At 40.2% G+C, this 18,169-nt stretch overlaps 1 pseudogene; it reads right to left on the minus strand.

Annotated features, from left to right (window-relative positions):
* Positions 1-18,169, minus strand: part of LOC100607680 — a 137,880-nt pseudogene that overhangs the window by 10,697 nt on the left and 109,014 nt on the right.

The following is an 18,169-nucleotide window of genomic DNA, read 5'->3' on the forward strand; positions in this document are numbered from 1 at the left end:
ACTGCTGCTGGGTTCTGAGTGTTTGTCCCTCACTAAGGATTCCAGAACACTGCTGCTGGGTTCTGAGTGATTGTCCCTCACTATAGAATCCAGAGCACTGCTACTGGTTTCTGAGGGTTTGTCCCTCACATAGGATTCCAGAACACATCTAGGAGTGTCTGAATATTTGTCACTTACAAAGATTCCAGAACACTGTTGCTGGGTTCTCAGTGTTTGTCCCTGACAAAGGATTCCAGAGCACTGCTACTGGTTTTTGAGGGTTTGTCCCTCACATAGGATTCCAGAACACATCTAAGAATGTCTGAATGTTTATCCCTCAAATAGGATTCCAGAACACAGTGGCTGGGTTCAGAGTTTTTGTCCCTCATAGAGGATTCCAAACATTGCTACACTGTTCTGAGTGTTTGTCCCTCACATAGGATTCCAGAACACTTATTTGGGTGTCTGAATGTTTGTCCTTCTGATAGGATTCTAGAACAGAGTGGCTGGCTTCTGAATGTTTGTCCCTCATATAGGATTCCAGAACGCAGTGGATGGGTTGTGAGTTTTTGTCCCTCACATAGGATTCCAGAACACAGTGGCTGGGTTCAGAGTGTTTTGTTCCTGACAAAGGATTCCAGAACACTGCTGCTGGGTTCAAAGTCTTTGTCCCTCACAAAGGATTCTGGAAACCTGCTACAACGGTTCTGAGTGTTAGGACCTCACATACGTTTGCAGAACACTTATTCGAGGGTTTTGAAGTTTTGTCCCTCAAAAGGGATTCTAGAAACACTGCTGCTGGATTCAGAGTGTTCGTCACTCACATAGGATTCCCGAACATTGCTGTCTGCTTCTGAGTGTTTGTCCCTCAGTGGAGATTCTGGAACATTGCTGCTGGGTTCACACTGTCCCTCACATAGGATTCCAGAACACCGTTAGGATGTTCTGAATGTTTGTCCCTCACAAAAGATTCTAGAACACTGCTGCTGGGTTCAGAGTGTTTGTCCCTCTCATAGGATTCCAGAACACTGCTGCTGGGTTCTGAGTGTTTGGCCCTCCCATACATTTCTAGGACACTTCTTCGAGGGTGTGAATTTTTATGCCTCACAAAGGATTTTAGAACACTACTGGTGTGTTCTGTTGGTTTTTTACTCACAAACGATTCCAGAAACCTGCTGCTGAGTTCTGAGTGTTTGTCCCACACATGAGTTTCCAGAACACTTATTTGAGGGTCTGAATCTTTGTCCCTCACAAAGGATTCTAGAAAACTGCAGGTGGGTTCTGAGTGTTTGTCACTTTCATAGGATTCCATAACAGTGCTGTGGGGCTGCGAGGGTTTGTCCCTCAGAAAGGAGTACAGAACACTGCTATGAGTGTCTGAATGTTTGTCTTTCAGATAGGATTGCAGAACCCAGTGGCTATGTTCTGACTGTTCGTCCCTCACATAGGATTCCAGAAGCTGTCTAAGATTGTCTGAATGATTCTCCCTCAGATAGGATTCCAGAACACTACTGCCTGGTTCAGAGTGTTTGTCCCTCACTTAGTATTCCAGAACACTGCTATGAGGTTCTAAAAGAGTGTCTCTCACAACGGATTGTAGAACAGTGCTGCCAGCTTCTGAGGGTTTGTCCATCCCATAGGACACCAGAACAATGCTGCTGAGTTCTGAGTGTTGTCCCTCACATAGGATTCCAGAACACTGTTGCTGGGTTCTGAGTGTTTGTCCCTCACATAGGATTCCAGAACGCTGCCACAGTGTTCTGAGTGTTTGATCCCCACATACGATTGCAGGACACTTCTGCGGGTATCTGAATGTTTGTCCTTCAGATAGGATTCCAGAACACAGTGTCTGGGTTCTCGGTGTTTGTCCCTCACATTGGATTCCAGAACGCTGCTATTGTGTTTTGAGTGTTTGTCCCTCACATATGATTCCAGAACACTGCTACGAGGGTCTGAATGTTTGCCCATCACAAAGGATTCCAGAACACTGCTGCTGGGTTTTGAGTGTTTGTCCCTCACTTAGGATTCCAGAACGCTGCTACGGAAGTCTGAATGTTTGCCCATCACAAAATATTCCAGAACACCGCTGCTGGGTTCTGAATGTTTCTCCCGCACATAGGATTCCAGAACACTGCTTCGAGGGTCTGAATGTTTGTCCCTCACAGAGGATTCTAGAACACTGCTGGTGGGTTCTGAATGTTTGTCACTCACATAGGATTCCAGAACACTGCTGCTGGGTTCAGAGGGTTTGTTCCTCACTTAGGATTCCAGAACACTGCTACGAAGTTCTGAATGTTTGTCTTTCAGATAGGATTCCAGAACACAGTAGTTTGTTTCTGAATGTTTGTCCCTCACATAGGATTCCACAATGCTGCTACTGTGTTTTAAGTGTTTGTCCCTCGCTTAGGATTCCAGAACACTTCTAAGGTTTTCTGAATGTTTGTCCATCAAATAGGATTTTTAGAACACAGTGGCTGGGTTCTGAGTGTTTGTCCTTCACGTAGGATTCCAGAACACTGCTTTGAGGGTCTGAATGTTTGCCCATCGCAAAGGATTCCAGAACACTGCTGCTGGGTTCTGAGTGTTTGTCCCTCACACATGTTTCCAGAACAGTTCTTTGGGGGTCTGAAGTTTTGTCCCTCACAAAGTATTTTAGAGCACTGTTGCTAGGTTTTATTGTTTTTACTCAAATAGGATTCCAGAACCCTGCTCCTGGGTTCTGAGTGTTTATCCCTCACATGGGATTCATAAACACTGCTGCTGGGTTCAGAGTGTTTATCCCTCACCTACAATTCCAGAACTTTGCTACCAGGTTCTGAATATTAGTCCTTCACAAAGGATTCTAGAACACTGCTGCTGGATTCTGAGTGTTTGTCCCTCACAAGGGATTCTAGAACACTGCTGCTGGGTTCTGAGTGTTTGTCTCTCACTAAGGATTCTAAAACACTGCTGCTGGATTCTGAGTGTTTGTCCCTCACAAGGGATTCTAGAACGCTGCTGCTGGGTTCTGAGTGTTTGTCTCTGACTAAGGATTCTGCAACACTGCTGCTGGGTTCTGGGTGTTTGTCCATCCCATAGGATTCCAGACACTGCCACAGTGTTCTGCCTGTTTATAATTCACATAGGATTCCAGAACACTTCTCCTGGGTTCTGAGGATTTGTCCCTCACATATTATTCCAGAACACTGTGGCTGGGTTCTGAGAGTTTGTCCCTCACATAGGATTCTAGAACACTGCTACATTTTTCTGAATATTTGTCCCTCACATGGGATTCCAGAAGACTTCTACGGGTGTCTGAATCTTTGTCCCTCAGATAGGATTCCAGAAGACAGTGGCTGGGTTCTGAGTATTTGTCCTGCACAAAGGATTCCAGAACACTGCTACTTGTGTTTTGAGTGTTTGTTCCTCACTTAGGATTCCAGACACTGCTACGAGGTTCTGAATGTTTGCCCATCACAAAGGATTCCAGAACCCTGCTACGAGGTTCTGAATGTTGCTCCAGAACACTGCTGCTGGGTTCTGAGTGTTTGTCTCTCACAAAGGATTCCAGAGCACTGCTGCTGGATTCTCAAGGTTTGTCCCTCACACAGGATTCCAGAACACATCTAGGAGTCTCTGAATATTTGTCCCCCAGATAGGATCCCAGAACACAGTGGCTGGGTTCAGAGAGTTTGTCCCTCACATAGGATTTCAGAACCCTGCTCCTTGGTTCTGAGTAGTTGGCCCGCACATATGTTTCCAGAACACTTATTCGAGGGTTTCAAATTTTGTCCCTCACAAAGGATTCTAGAACACTGCTGCTGGGTTCTGATTGTTTCTTACTCGCATAGGATTCCAGAAATGTGCTCCTCGTTTCTGATTGATTGTCCCTCACATGGGAGTCCAAAACACTGCTGCTGGGTTCAGTGTCCCTCACCTACGATTCCAGAACTCTGCTACGAGATTCCGAATGTTAGTCCCTCACATAGGATTCTAGAACACTGCTGCTGGGTTCAGAGTGTTTGTCCCTCACAAAGGATTCTAGAACTCTGCTGCTGGGTTCTGAGTGTTTGTCATTCACATAGGATTCCAGAACACTGCTTCTGGGTTGTGAGGGTTGATCCCTCACATAGGATTCCAGAACACTGCTTCTGGGTTGTGAGGGTTGGTCCCTCACATAGGATTCCAGAACGCTGCTGCTGTTTCTTAGTGTTTGTCCCTTATATAGGATTTCAGAACACTGCTGTTGGGTTCTGAGTGTTTGTTCCTCACATATGATTCCAGAGCATTGCTACGAGATTCTGAATGTTTGTCCCTCACAAAGGATTCCAGAACACTGCTGCTGGGTTCTGAGTGTTTGCCCTCACAAAGGATTCCAGAACACTGCTGCTGGGTTCTGAGTGTTTATCCCACGAAAAGGATTCCAGAGCACTGCTACTGTTTTCCGAGGGTTTGTCCCTCATGTAGGATTCTAGAACACATCTGGGAGTGTCTGAATGTTTATCCCTCACATAGGACTCCAGAACACCGCTGCTGGGCTGGTTTCTGAGTGTTGTCCCTCACAAAAGATACCAGAGCACTGCCATTGATTTCTGAGGGTTTGTCCCTCACATAGGATTCCACAACACATCTACGAGTGTCTGAATGTTTGTCCCTCACATAGGATTCCAAAACACAGTGGCTGGGTTCAGAGTGTTTGTCCCTCACATAGGATTCCAGAACACTTCTTCGGGTGTCTGAAAGTTTGTCCCTCAGATAGGATTCCAGAACACAGTATCTGGGTTCTGAGTGTTTGTCCCTCACATAGGATTCCAGAACGCTGCTACTGTGTTTTCAGTGTTTGTCCCTCACTTAGGATTCTAGATAACATCTACGGGTGTCTGAATGTTTGTCCCTCAGATAGGATTCCACAACGCAGTGGCTGGTTTCTCAGTGTTTGTCCCTCACATAGGATTCCAGAACACAGTGGCTGGGTTCAGAGTGTTTGTCCCTGACAAAGGATTCCAGAACACTGCTGCTGGGTTCTAAGTCTTTGTCCCTCACAAAGGTTTCCAGAAACCTGCTGCTGAGTTCTGAGTGTTTGGACCTCACATACGTTTCCAGAACACTTCTTCTAGGGTATGAAGTTTTGTCCTTCAAAAAGGATTCTAGAATACTGCTGCTGGATTTTGCTGTGTTTTTGAGAAATAGGAACAGTTTTACACTGTTGGTGGGACTGTAGACTAGCTCAACCATTGTGGAAGTCAGTGTGGTGATTCCTCATAGATCTAGAACTAGAAATACCGTTTGACCCAGCCATCCCATTACTGGGTATATACCCAAGGGATTATAAATCATGCTGCTATAAAGACACATGCACACGTATGTTTATGGCAGCACTATTCACAATAGCAAAGACTTGGAATCAACCTAAATGTCCAACAATGATAGACTGGATTAAGAAAATGTGGCACATATACACCATGGAATACTATGAAGCCATAAAAAATGATGAGTTCATGTCCTTTGTAGGGACATGGATGAAGCTGGAAATGATCATTCTCAGCAAACTATCGCAAGGACAAAAAACCAAACACTGCATGTTCTCACTCATAGGTGGGAATTGAACAATGAGAACACATGGACACAGGAAGGGGAACATAACACACTGGGGACAGTTGTGGGTTGGGGGGAGGGGGAGGGATAGCATTAGGAGATATACCTATTGCTAAATGACGAGTTAATGGGTGCAGCATACCAGCATGGCACATGTATGCATATGTAACCAACCTGCATATTGTGCACATGTACCCTAAAACTTAAAGTATAATAATAATAAAATTTAAAAAAAAATGTCTGGAGCTTTAACTTGGAAGATTTTATAACTAGAGGCTTGAATTATGCATGACAAGGGCCATTAGCTGAGATATCAGCTGGGGCTCTCAATCAAATTAACACCCACATGTGGTTGGTTTCTCCGTGTAGCCTGGGCTTCTTCATAACATAGTAGCCTCAAGGTGGCAGGACCTCTTAACACAGGCAGTAGCTCAGGCTCCAAAGGGAAGTGTCATAGCAGACAATGCACAACCTGCATCTTTTCTAACTTGGCCTTGGAAGTCACGCAGCATTACTTCTGTCATATTCTATTTGTTATATGTGAATCACAAGCCCACTCAATATTCAAGGGAGGTGCCAAGATCATACACTGGGGAAAAGATAGTCTCATCAATAAATGGTGCTGGGAAAACTGGATATCCATATACAAAAAAATGAAATGAGACCCCTATCTCTCACCATATCAAATCAAAAATAAAACCAAAATGTATTAAAGACTTAAATCTAAGACCTCGAACCATGAAACTACTACAAGAAAACATTGGGAAACTCTCCAGGACATCAGGCTGGGCAAAGATTTCTTGGGTAATACCCCACAAGCACAGGCAACTACAGCAAAAATGGGCCAATGGGATCACATCAAGTTAAAAAGCTTCTTCACAACAAAGAAAACAATCAACAAAATGAAGAGACAAGCCACAGAATGGGAGAAAATATCTACAAACTACCCATCTGAGAAGGGATTAATAACAAGAATATATAAGGAGCTCAAACAACTCTATACAGAAAAAATCTAATGATATGATTTATAAATCGGCAAAAAATTTGAATACACATTTCTCAAAAGAAGACATACAAGTGGCAAACAGGCATATGAAAAGATGCTCAACATCACTGATCATCAGATAAATGCAAATCAAAAGTACAATGAGGTATCATCTCACCCCAGTTAAAATGGCTCATATCCCGAGAGACAGGCAATAACAAATGCTGGAGAGGATGTGGAGAAAAGAGAACCCTTTTACACTGTTGGTGGGAATGTAAATTAGTACAACCACTGTGGAGAACAGTTTGGAGGTTTCTCAAAAAACTAAAAACAGAGCTACCATATGATCCAGCAATCCCACTGCTGGGTATATATCCAAAAGAAAAGAAATCAGTATATCAAAGAGATATCTGCACTTTCATATTTGTTGCAGCTCTGTTCACAAAAGCCAAGATTTGGAAGAAACGTAAGTGTCCACCAATAGGTAAGTAAATAAAGAAAATATGGTACTCATACACAATGGAGTACTATTCAGTCAAAAAAAAGAATGAGATTTGCTCATTATGTTAAGTGAAATAAGCCAGGTACAAACGACAAACATCACATGTTCTCATTTATTTGTGGGATCTACAAGTCAAAACAATCAAACCCATGGAGATAGAGTAGAAGGATGCTTATCAGAGGCTAGAAAGGGTAGTGGGGGAGAGGGGAGGGCAGCAGGTGGGGATGGTTAATGGGTACAAAAAAAATAGAATGAATGATAGTATTTGATAGCAGAGCAGGGTGACTGTAGTCAATAACAATTTAACTGCATATTTAAAATAACTTAGAGTGTCATTAGATTGTTTGTAACACAAAAGTTAAATGCTTAAGGGGATGCCCCATTTTCCATGATGTGATAATTATGCATTGCATGCCTGTATCCAAACATTTCAGGTATCCCATAAATATATACACCTACTATGTACCCACAAAAATAAGAAATTGTAAATTAAAAAAGATTCAAGGGGAAATGACATAGCCCTATCCCTCAGAAGAATAAGGGTCAAGTTCACATTATAGGGGCGCATGTTGGATAGGAGATACTGTTGAAGCAATCTTTGGAAAATATAATCCACTCTATGTTTGCCATATTTTTTTTCAGTTAATAAGATCATTGGTATCCAGCATTCCTCAGTTAACTGGGATATTATTTTAGTGAGAATACTTCAGTTTTCAAGAAATACAAATGTATTACTAAGGAAACTATTGAAAACTATAAGATTTGAGAGAATATAAAAGGCCAGTATTTTAGCTTCCTTTGCAAACGCGATTTTGATATTTTAACAGCCAAAACTATACCATAGAATAAGAAAAAAAAGTATGGGTAAGACATCAGTAATTAGACAAGAATTTGAAAATTATGAAAACTCTTCCATTTCAAAATTATATTCTAAAGCTCTAGAATTATTTTTTCTTTACTTTAATATAAAATATACTGGCCCATAACATAAGAATTTCAAATAAGCATTTTAAGAATTTAAGATGAACCTTGATCCCTACTTCACACCATATACAAAATTTAATTTGAGATAAGTCATAGACTTAAAAGCAAAAGCTAAAACCATAAAGCTACTGGAGGGAAACATAGGAGACTATCCTAGGCGACTTTGAGCCAGCCGAAGACACCTTAAACAGATCACAGAAAGCAACAACCACAAAAGACTGACAATGTGGACTTGGAAATGTAAACTGATACAACCACTTTGATAAAAGGTCTAGCAGTTTCTCAAAAAACTGAACACACACTTACTTTATGTATGACCCAGCAATTCAATTCCTAGGTATAACCAAGAGAAATAAAAACACATGTTTACAAAAATATTTGTGCCAGGAATATTCAGACCAGATTTATTCATATTAGCCCCAAACTGAAAACAACCCAGCTATCCGTTGGCAGGGGAATGAATCAACAAATGGTGGTATATTCATACAATGGAATGCTACTCAGTAATATAAAGGAATTAGTGATACACTCTATAATATGAATGAATCTCAAAATCATACTGAATGAAAGAAGTCACAAAAGAGTACACACTGTATAATTCCGTTCATATGAAATTCTAGAACAGAGAAAATCCACCTATAGTTTAAAAAAAAGAAAAGCACCTGAAGTGAAAAAAAGAGAGCAGTAGTTGCCTCTTGAATGGCAGATGTGCACAGGAATTGACTAGGATGGAGCATGAGGGAACTTTCTGGAGTGATGGTAATGTTCTATGTGTTAATAGGGATCTGGGTTGCACAACTGTACATTTGTCAAAACCCAGCAAATGTATAAAGTTTGTGCATTTTATTGAACATAAATTTTACATCAAAAGAAAAACTATAAATAATAAGCATGGTAAAATATTTAGAGGGGGGTAACTGTTATCTATGATTTTCTTTGAAATGCACCAAAATTAAGATGGGTTAATAGATGGATATAAGAATGTATAAATAGAGAGATGTGTGATAAAGCAAATAAAGTAAGAGGTTAATGGTACAGTGGTGTATATATGGGGTGTCCACTGTTTAATCTTGCCAAATTTTCCAATCGTTTTAAAATTTTCATAAAATGTTGGAGAAAATGAATGGGTAAAACATGCTAATTTGATAGGAATTTGAAAATTATAAAAACTATTTCATCTCAAAACTTAACTTTAAACCTCTGAAACCTTGTAATTGCATAAACATAAAATATTTTGGCCCCTAAAATAAGAATTTTAAGTAAGCACATTACAATTATTTAACTGTAGTCAATAATCAGAGTAGGTAGATTATCAACTTCAACAACCTGTGTGCTACTCTATGATTCCAAGCCTCTTGACTTTTGCTCAGAACATTCTGCCACCATCTGCCATTAGCTGTTTCTGGAAACTGAAGCAAGAAATAAAAAATGTTCTTTCTGAAAAAATGTTCCATAAGCTCTTTTCCCAGGCTTTTTGGTTTTATTTGGGTTTTATTTTATTTAAATTGAAGTTTTAGGAGTTATACCTAGTGCTAAGTTATGAGTTAATGGGTGCAGGAAATCAACATGGCACATGGATACATATGTAACAAACCTGCACATTGTGCACATGTACCCTAAAACCTAAAGCATAATAAAAAAATAAATAAATAAAAATAAATAAATAAATGAATAAATTGAAGTTTTAAAAAATAATTTCTCATTGTAAAAAAGTTTAAAAATCAAGGAATGAAGCATACTCCACTAATAGCTTGGTGCATAGCCTGCTAGCATTTCTTCAAAGGATATACATTCCTTGAAATATTTATATAAATATACATGCACACACAAATTTTACATTTTTGGCATAAGTAGGATATTAACATACTTCTGGATTTTGCTTTATCTACAAAACTGCACAACACATATGTGGTAGCCACTCATAGCTGTTCACCACGATCTGGTTTCCCTCCTTCTTCTGAGCACATGAGTGGGGTCCTGTGACTAGTGCTAGCCAATAAATTGAGAGTGTAAATGATATGTATTTCTTTCCAACTAAGAATTTGTTGTACTTGACCCTCCAAAATTCTCTTTCCTTTATGGCAATGTGACTGGGAACATTCAAGGTAGTGGCTATTCTGTCAGCCTCAGTCTCTGAGTGGCTACTATGAACAAAATTCCGCTGACAACCACAATGGATACATAAAGTCAGCAAACAATAAACCTTGGTTGATTTAATTCCCTGAGGTTCAGGGGTTGTTGTTACTGCAGCATTACTTAGACAATCCTAACTGATACATCAAACAATTTTTCTGGTATGCATATGTGGTCTACCTCTTTCTAATGGCTAAAAAATATTGTCTGAAGTTAATGCAATAGAATATATCCAACTATTTCCCTATTGTTGGGCATTTTATTTTTCCAAATGTTTACTATTACAAAGTTTACTGCAATAAATATTTTGCATGCACATACATATATATTTATCAATCCACCTGTCCAAATTTTTTCAAATAAAAAATTTCTACAAGTGCAATTACCAGGTAAGAGTCTAAACACTAGACACATTCTGCTGGCTGCCCTCCAAAATGCTGAACCAATTTAAACTCCCATCAGTGGAAAATGAGAGTACCTGTTACCACATATGTTCACCTGGAGTCAGTTATATTTTTCTTTTTAAATGTTGCCAATATAGTAAGTGGAAATAATAGTTCATCATTGTTTCAATTTGTGTCATTATTGGGCATCTTTTCATAGGTTTAAAGACCATTTGTATTTCTTCTGTGAACTATTCCTGCCTTTGATCCATTTTTATCTGTTGATTTTATAGGCGTTCTTAAGTACTTAATGTTAATCCCCTGGCTCTTACACTGGTTGTAAATATTTTCTCTTAGTCTGTCCCTTGTCTTTTAAGTTTGTGATATCTTTTGCTACAGAGAGACATAAAATTCTTCTGTAGTCAATATAATCTTTCCGTTATGGCTTTTAGAAACTGTGCTCCACTGGGCTGGGTGTGGTGGCTCACGCTTGTAATCCCAGCACTTTGGGAGGCCGAGGCGGGCGGATCACGAGGTCAGGAGATCGAGACCACGGTGAAACCCCGTCTCTACTAAAAATACAAAAAAATTAGCCGGGTGTGGTGGCGGGCGCCTGTAGTCCCAGCTACTCGGAGAGGCTGAGGCAGGAGAATGGCGTGAACCCGGGAGGCGGAGCTTGCAGTGAGCCGAGATCGCACCACTGCACTCCAGCCTGGGCGACAGAGCGAGACTCCGTCTCAAAAAAAAAAAAAAAAAGAAAGAAACTGTGCTCCACCATAAAATAAGTGTATAAAGGCATTTTCTAGTTGACTGTCACCAAAATCTTTATTAATAATCCATTCTTTCTCTACTGATTTGAAATATTCTCCATACTTACATGAAAGTTCATAAAAATGGGTCTTTTATGGACTCTACACTGTATTTCACTGATATTTTTGTATCTCTCCTAGAAAATGTTTTCAAATGTATGTAAGTCATATACCTTTCTAGTATCTACATTTTAATATTCTTTCAACATTTTATTGGATATTCTCAACCCCTTATTCTTCTTGATTAACCTTCATAATCAATCAGTCAATTTACCTCCCTTAACCCTGTTAAACAAAACCAAATCTAACAACAGCAACAGCAAAAACCTACTGTATAATTCTGATTGGAATTTCTTCAAATCTATAAATTTGGAAAAGTAGAATTTTCACAATATTGTCTTCCCATTCAGAGATATCAAGTTTAAAAATTGCATTCATTTTAGTCTTATGCTTCTCATCCAATTTATTCCCAGATATTTCATTTTTGTTGCTACAGCAAATAGTATTCCCCTTTTCAGAACACTTCCTAACTAGTTATTGCTGATATAAAGTAAAGCTATTGTTCTATATATAGCTTTCTTATATTCAGCTACTTTCCTGAATACTCTTAATAGTTCTAACCATTTTAAAATTGATTCCTTTGGATTTTCCAAGTATACACTCATATTCGGATTCTAATTTAAAAAAAAAATAGTCTTCAGTTCTATTTTGAACTATTTATACAGTGATTCCTAAATGCCTATTTCCACAATACCTAGAGTAACAAAATAATGGAATTTTATGTCTGGGAGGCGCCTTATATGATCTAATCCAAGAATTAGCTAGTCTAGTACCTACTGGGGTAGGTATGTAAGATAAATAGGAGAAAGTGCCTTAGTGTGAGACAATAAGGACTTGTGGAAACTGAGAAGAAATGCAGAGAACAGGCTCTGTCTAAGGAGGGCGAGTGCCATTCACCCCCAAAAGATTGTTGCCATAGAGAAATGTGGGTCCAATTTCTATTTTCCAAGAGGCACCAGATATATATATTCTTAGGTTTAAACTCCTAATTTTAAAAACATTAAACAAAAGCCATACAAAATATAACTCCCAGCTTTCAACCTATAAACCTGTTTTTAATCCAAGACCTTCATTTAAGGCAATGGAAACTCAGAAAAGTTCATCAGAGATTGCAAAAGTAGCCAAGTGTAGGGGAGGGCTTTGCCTCTTGTTTGGCTGCTTGACGAGTCAAAACAATATTTTCAAAGTACTAAAACTAGGTAGGTGCTTTGCTTGGTTTGGTTACAAATAAAGACTTTAGTCCCTGTTGTCAACATATATTCGTGTTCCCTGTTTGGCTCATGTTGGTTTGGATTTACTATCCCTGCAATATTCATGGCAAATGAAAAGTGTACCTTTTATTTGTTTTATTTCCCCCCAGCTTTATTAAAGTATAATTGACAAATAAAATTGTATATATTTACAACACATAATGTAATGTTTTCATATACATATTCATTTAGAAGTAATTAACTCAAGCTAACTCACATATCTATCACCTCACACGCTTACTTTTTTGTGGTGAGAACATTTAAGAGCTACTCTCTTAGCGATCTAAGTATATAATACATCATTATTCACTATAGTCACCATGATGTACAATAGATCTCCAGATCTCCAGAACTTATTCATCCTGTCTAACTGAAACGTTCTACAAAGACTATCTTTTAAATAGCCTTTCTATATTTGGGAAAATTCCCACATAAGTTTCCTACCACCCCAACATAGAGGTCAGAGCTCAATTTCCCAGAATTCCTTGCAGTTAGAAATATGCAGGTGAACCAGGCTCTCTACCAATCAGGGAAGCTTACTTAAGACTGTGCCTCAGAAGGGATTAACAGAAGAAAAGCAGCTCAGGGTGGGCCATGTTTGGTGTCAAAGGAGCCCAGCCTTCAGGGGTGGTAAAGGACAATTGCCAGAAATAGTGGTAGTTATGGCTGTGGTAAAATTGAGGTCTTGTCAGCAATGCAAGTGCAGCAATGAGTCATGGGTGGTGGTAACAGAGGTCATTTTCTCATCAGACAAGTTCTACAGCCCTGTTTTGGGCACTATTCCTATAGTTCAGCCTTGAGCTTGTTTCTCCAGCCCTTCCAAAGACACTGTGAACAACCCAGGCTCCTTTAATAAATTCTTTTTTTTTTTTTTTTTTTTTTTTTTTTTTTTTTTTTTTGCTTAACTAGCCAGAGAGGATATTCCTTTTTAAAACTAAGCCCTCACCAATACAAACACCGCCACCAGGCAGTGACAGAATGAAATAAAAGATCTCCATCTTTTTGATTCCCAGGCTAGCATTCTTTCTACGACATCACATTATTTATATTTAAAGCTTTTAGGAAAGTTCAAAATGCTGTTTTCAAAAACATATATGGAAATTTCCATTTTGAAGACAGGCTATGAATACTGTCCAAGAATCTATTTGGTTCATGATAAGAACCTAGGTTTGAGTGCTTTGGGATTTTATTTGTCTTTGTTTTTGCTTTTGTTCATATAGATTCATAGACTAGTGGCTTCCTTAAAAGATGCTAGACTGCTTACAATAAAAAACACCAATAGCAATGTACATAGAGTAGTGCAAATAAAAATAGGGCAAAATCATATAAAGGGAGAGATAATTGTCCTAGATAAATCAGGATGAGATCATTACCATGTTCTAAGCACTAAATTTACAATCTACTTCCGTGAAGTAAAGGACAGCAATAGGGTGGATTATACTAATGTTTCCCAGCCTTGGTCCACCAACAATGATGTTTATTATTTTCCATCTTCAAGGCCTACAAGTTTTTAGTGTTTCTCTTTCAACCTCATTTATTAAAGAATGTTTTGAATGACCCCCACCATGAGTAAATATAAAGCTTATTGAAATACTGGAAACAAGATGTACATTCCTATTACTGTTGTTGGTGACACCAGTTTACAACTATTGGGATAAAGCATTTTCACTTTCTGAGTATCCACCATGCACTAGTCAGCTACAATAAGAATTTTAATATCAGTATCAAATGTATTCATCACAACAGTTGTGCCCTATGTATTAATATCCCCATTTTACAGATGAAAAAATTATTCAGCAGCTTCCTGAAGGCCACTAAGCTGGTAAACAAGAGAGCCAAGAGCTAGATCTGGGTTTGCCAACTCCAAAACCAGTGATAAGAACTATTTCTATTATATTACCTCTTTTAGGAAGAATTTTAGTTTTATAAGAAAGAAAATTTCCTTGAGGTTCTAAATCTTAGAAGGAATTTATTACATGGATGTTCACAGGAGAGCTACTGACTCTGCAATTGATAAAGGGGACCTGAAGAAAAAATCTGTAATAATTCACTATGTTCATTGAGATCTGATACACTGGGTTCTGGAGGTATCTGGGAAAGACACAAGAGTGAACCAGGCATGGGCCCTGCCCTCTGAGAGCTTCCCCAGGTGGAGAGAAGAGACAAGCACTCAGCTAACCAAAATACACACAGGCTACATGGGCCAGGTGTCATCTCTGATGGGTAGATCAAGGCTCAGGGATGTGGCCAGAGAGATGGACTGACCACATCTTCATTGGCATTGGGATCCCAGTGCTGCTGCTGCTGCTGCTGCCTGTGGTTCAGAGTCCAGGGCCCTCACTGGGAAGCCCCACCCTGCCTATGTTCTCAACTGCATGAAATACTAGCCCTGCCAAGCTTAGTCCCTGCCATGCTCCCTGCTGAAATCTGCCCACCACTGCCACCAGGTATCTATCCCAAGGCTCTGAGAAAGGTTATCTGCACTGTCTCAGATAATGATCAGCAGCTCTCATAGGCAAATCTGATAGAACATGCCAAAAAGATTCTAGAGAGGATCAGTGAAACAGAAGCAGAAGTGGTGAATTCCCACAAGGCAAAAGAGAAATGTTCCCTACCCAGATAAAAAAATTAAAAAAACAAAACAAAACATTCCCTACTTCTGTTTCCTGATGGCTGCCTGTCCCTGCATTCCATCGGTCTATTCTGGGCAAATATCTCTGGGAGGCCCACACATTAATCCATTATTGACCATGGCACCTTATACAGAGGTAGTTTATCAGCTCCTACCCTCAAAGTTTTTCTGAGAGGAGATGCACATCTCTGAGAAGAAGGGCAATGCTGGGGGCTTAGGCCACTGCCCAGAGCAGCAGGTCTGGGCCCTGAAGCCCCAGATATATGCTGAGAGTGCCAGGTATCTAAGCAGAAGAGAGTCAGGGCCACAGAGGCCAAGCCCATAGGTCTATGCTGCAATCCTGCCTTTGCTTGCCTCTGCTCTTCTCTACTATCTCAATGTACAAATTTGAAAAGAGAACATTTTACAAGAATATTATAAACTTACATTTTCAGAGTTTCCAGTTGTCAGAGCCTAGAAGGGACCTCAGAGACCAATATATGAACAAAAGAGTGAGTTACAGGTAGGTGAAGTGAGTTGCCCAAGTTACTTGGCTAGTGAGGATCAGGCTTAGCTTCTCCTTACTTCCCTAAGTAAGAGCCAGATGGCCCTTCCCTTGTGCAAGGAAATCAATTATTTACTTGATTGCTGCAAGCTTTAGACTGAACGTTCCTTGAGAAATAGGATCATTCATTAAATTATTCAGCAAACATCTATTGCATTTGGCAAGAGCTGATGTGGAGGCAGGGAAGCAAACAAGTAACAATTTGACAGGAGGCTACCAGTGAATAGTAGGTGTAAAGCATTTAGCACCATGCTTAGCCCCCAGCAAGTGCTCAATACATGGTGGCTTCTACAAAAGTATTCTTCTAGTGAGATGGAAATATGGAGAAAAAGGTAGGCAAACTCACGTGACACACTGATGCAGGGTTAAGAGCAGGGGAATGATCCGATCAGAGTTTAGGAAGGTCACTCTGGCAAAACTTTAGAGGATGAGAGTTAAGAAAAAGAGATCAGTTACACTGCTCTCCAGAGGGTCCAAGTAAACAGTGATGAAAAGCTGAACTACAACCGTGAAGCTGGAGATGGAAAGAAGGGAAAGTTCCCAGAGGTAGTTCAAGAAGTATAATTCCAAAGGGTGAGTGGCAGAGGTCGAGAGAGGGGAGAGGGGAGACAGAAAGCCAACACCTGGTCTGGGCTCTTGGGGATGCCAATGATGGCCTTAATCAGGATACAGTCTCCTAGCTGCTACTTTATGAAAGAAGAAAATGAGGTCAATTTAGGGAAAGTTATTTTTGGGATGCCTAAGAGACATGCAAGGGGGAAATGTCCCAGAGGTATTCATGTTTCCAGGTTTATAGCTTAGGAGAAAGGTCTGAGCTTGAGGAACTAACGGACACAACCAGCCTACAGGTCAGAGCCAAAGCAGTGAGGGCTAGATAAAATGTACCCATTCAGAACACATGTACACAGGGAGGGGAACATCATACACCAGGGCCTGTTGGAGTGTCGGGACTTAGGGGAGGGATAGCATCAGGAGAAATACCTAATGTAGATGACGGGTTGATGGGTGCAGCAAACCACCATGGCACGTGTATACCTATGTAACAAACCTGCACGTTCTGCACATGTACCCCAGAACTTAAAGTATAATTAAAAAAAAGAAAAAAAGAGGAAGGAAGGAAGGAAGGAAGGAGAAAAGAAAAGAAAAAAGAGAAGGTGGAACACAAAAGACACAAAAGCAGAGAATTATCTCAGTGGATTTCATCTGAGGCATATTAAACACTAAACAAAAACAATGTACCCATTCAACTAGTATTTATTAACACCCTATTGTTTGCTAGACACTGAAATAAGTCATAAGGCTAAAGCAGAAAACAAGAAAGTGAAGGTCCCTGCCCTCAAAGAGGTTATATTCTGATGAGGAGAGTCAGAATACACACACACACACACACAAACACACACACACATACACATACATAATGAAAGGAAAATATTAGCTGGTAAAAGCACTGAGCAAAGAATTGAATTAGGGTATGATGTGGTAGACACGGGCTATGTAGTTCCTTTTTCTTTGCTCAGGAAAGAGTTCAAAAAGCATAAAATGGGGCTGAAGACAAGGTGCAGGGACCATTTGTGGGCTGAGCACAAATGAGCAGCCCCAAGCACAGAGGGCTCAGCACACGGCACCAAGCATGTCATATGGATTGAGACATCTAGACTCTTGGTCTATGCTCTCATTTGAAGGCTATGCCATCACCTCCAAACTAGAACCCCCAGGAACAACTCTAGTTGTTCATTATCTCCTTTAGTAACTATATGTATTGAGCCCAGCAGTAGGGGATGCTGCAGGGAACAAGACCATTGAGCTCCCTGCCTCAGAAAGCTCACATTCGAATAGGAGAAGACACACACAACACATACCCATAGACACCCCACCCCCAAGTAAACAGATCTCTAAATAAAATAACTGCAAGTTGTGCTAGGTGCTGTGAAAAATATAAACAAGTGGCTAAGAATAACAGCAGGTGATCTACTCTAGATAGGATCTAGAAAGCCTCTCTGAATGAAAGCCCCTCTGGGAGCTGACATTTGACATGAGTCCTAGGGTGTGCCATGCAGAGGATGGTGGTGACTGCATTTCAGGCAGAGGGAACTTGGTGTGCATAGGCTCAGAGGCAGGAAAGAGCTTGACGGGTTTGAGAAACCGAAAGACAGTCAGTGAGGCCAAAAGGCAGGGCTGCAGAAAAAGAGGTGATGACACTAGAAATACAAACAGACTCATATCACTCAAGGCCTTTCTGGCTGCAGTCAGATGTTTGGATCTTATTGTGAGGACAATGGCAAACCACTGAAGGATTTTTCAAGCCAGGCAAAACCTGATCTGAGTTTCATTTTA

Source organism: Nomascus leucogenys, chromosome 15 (assembly GCF_006542625.1).
Source record: "Nomascus leucogenys isolate Asia chromosome 15, Asia_NLE_v1, whole genome shotgun sequence".
Taxonomy (NCBI): domain Eukaryota; kingdom Metazoa; phylum Chordata; class Mammalia; order Primates; family Hylobatidae; genus Nomascus; species Nomascus leucogenys.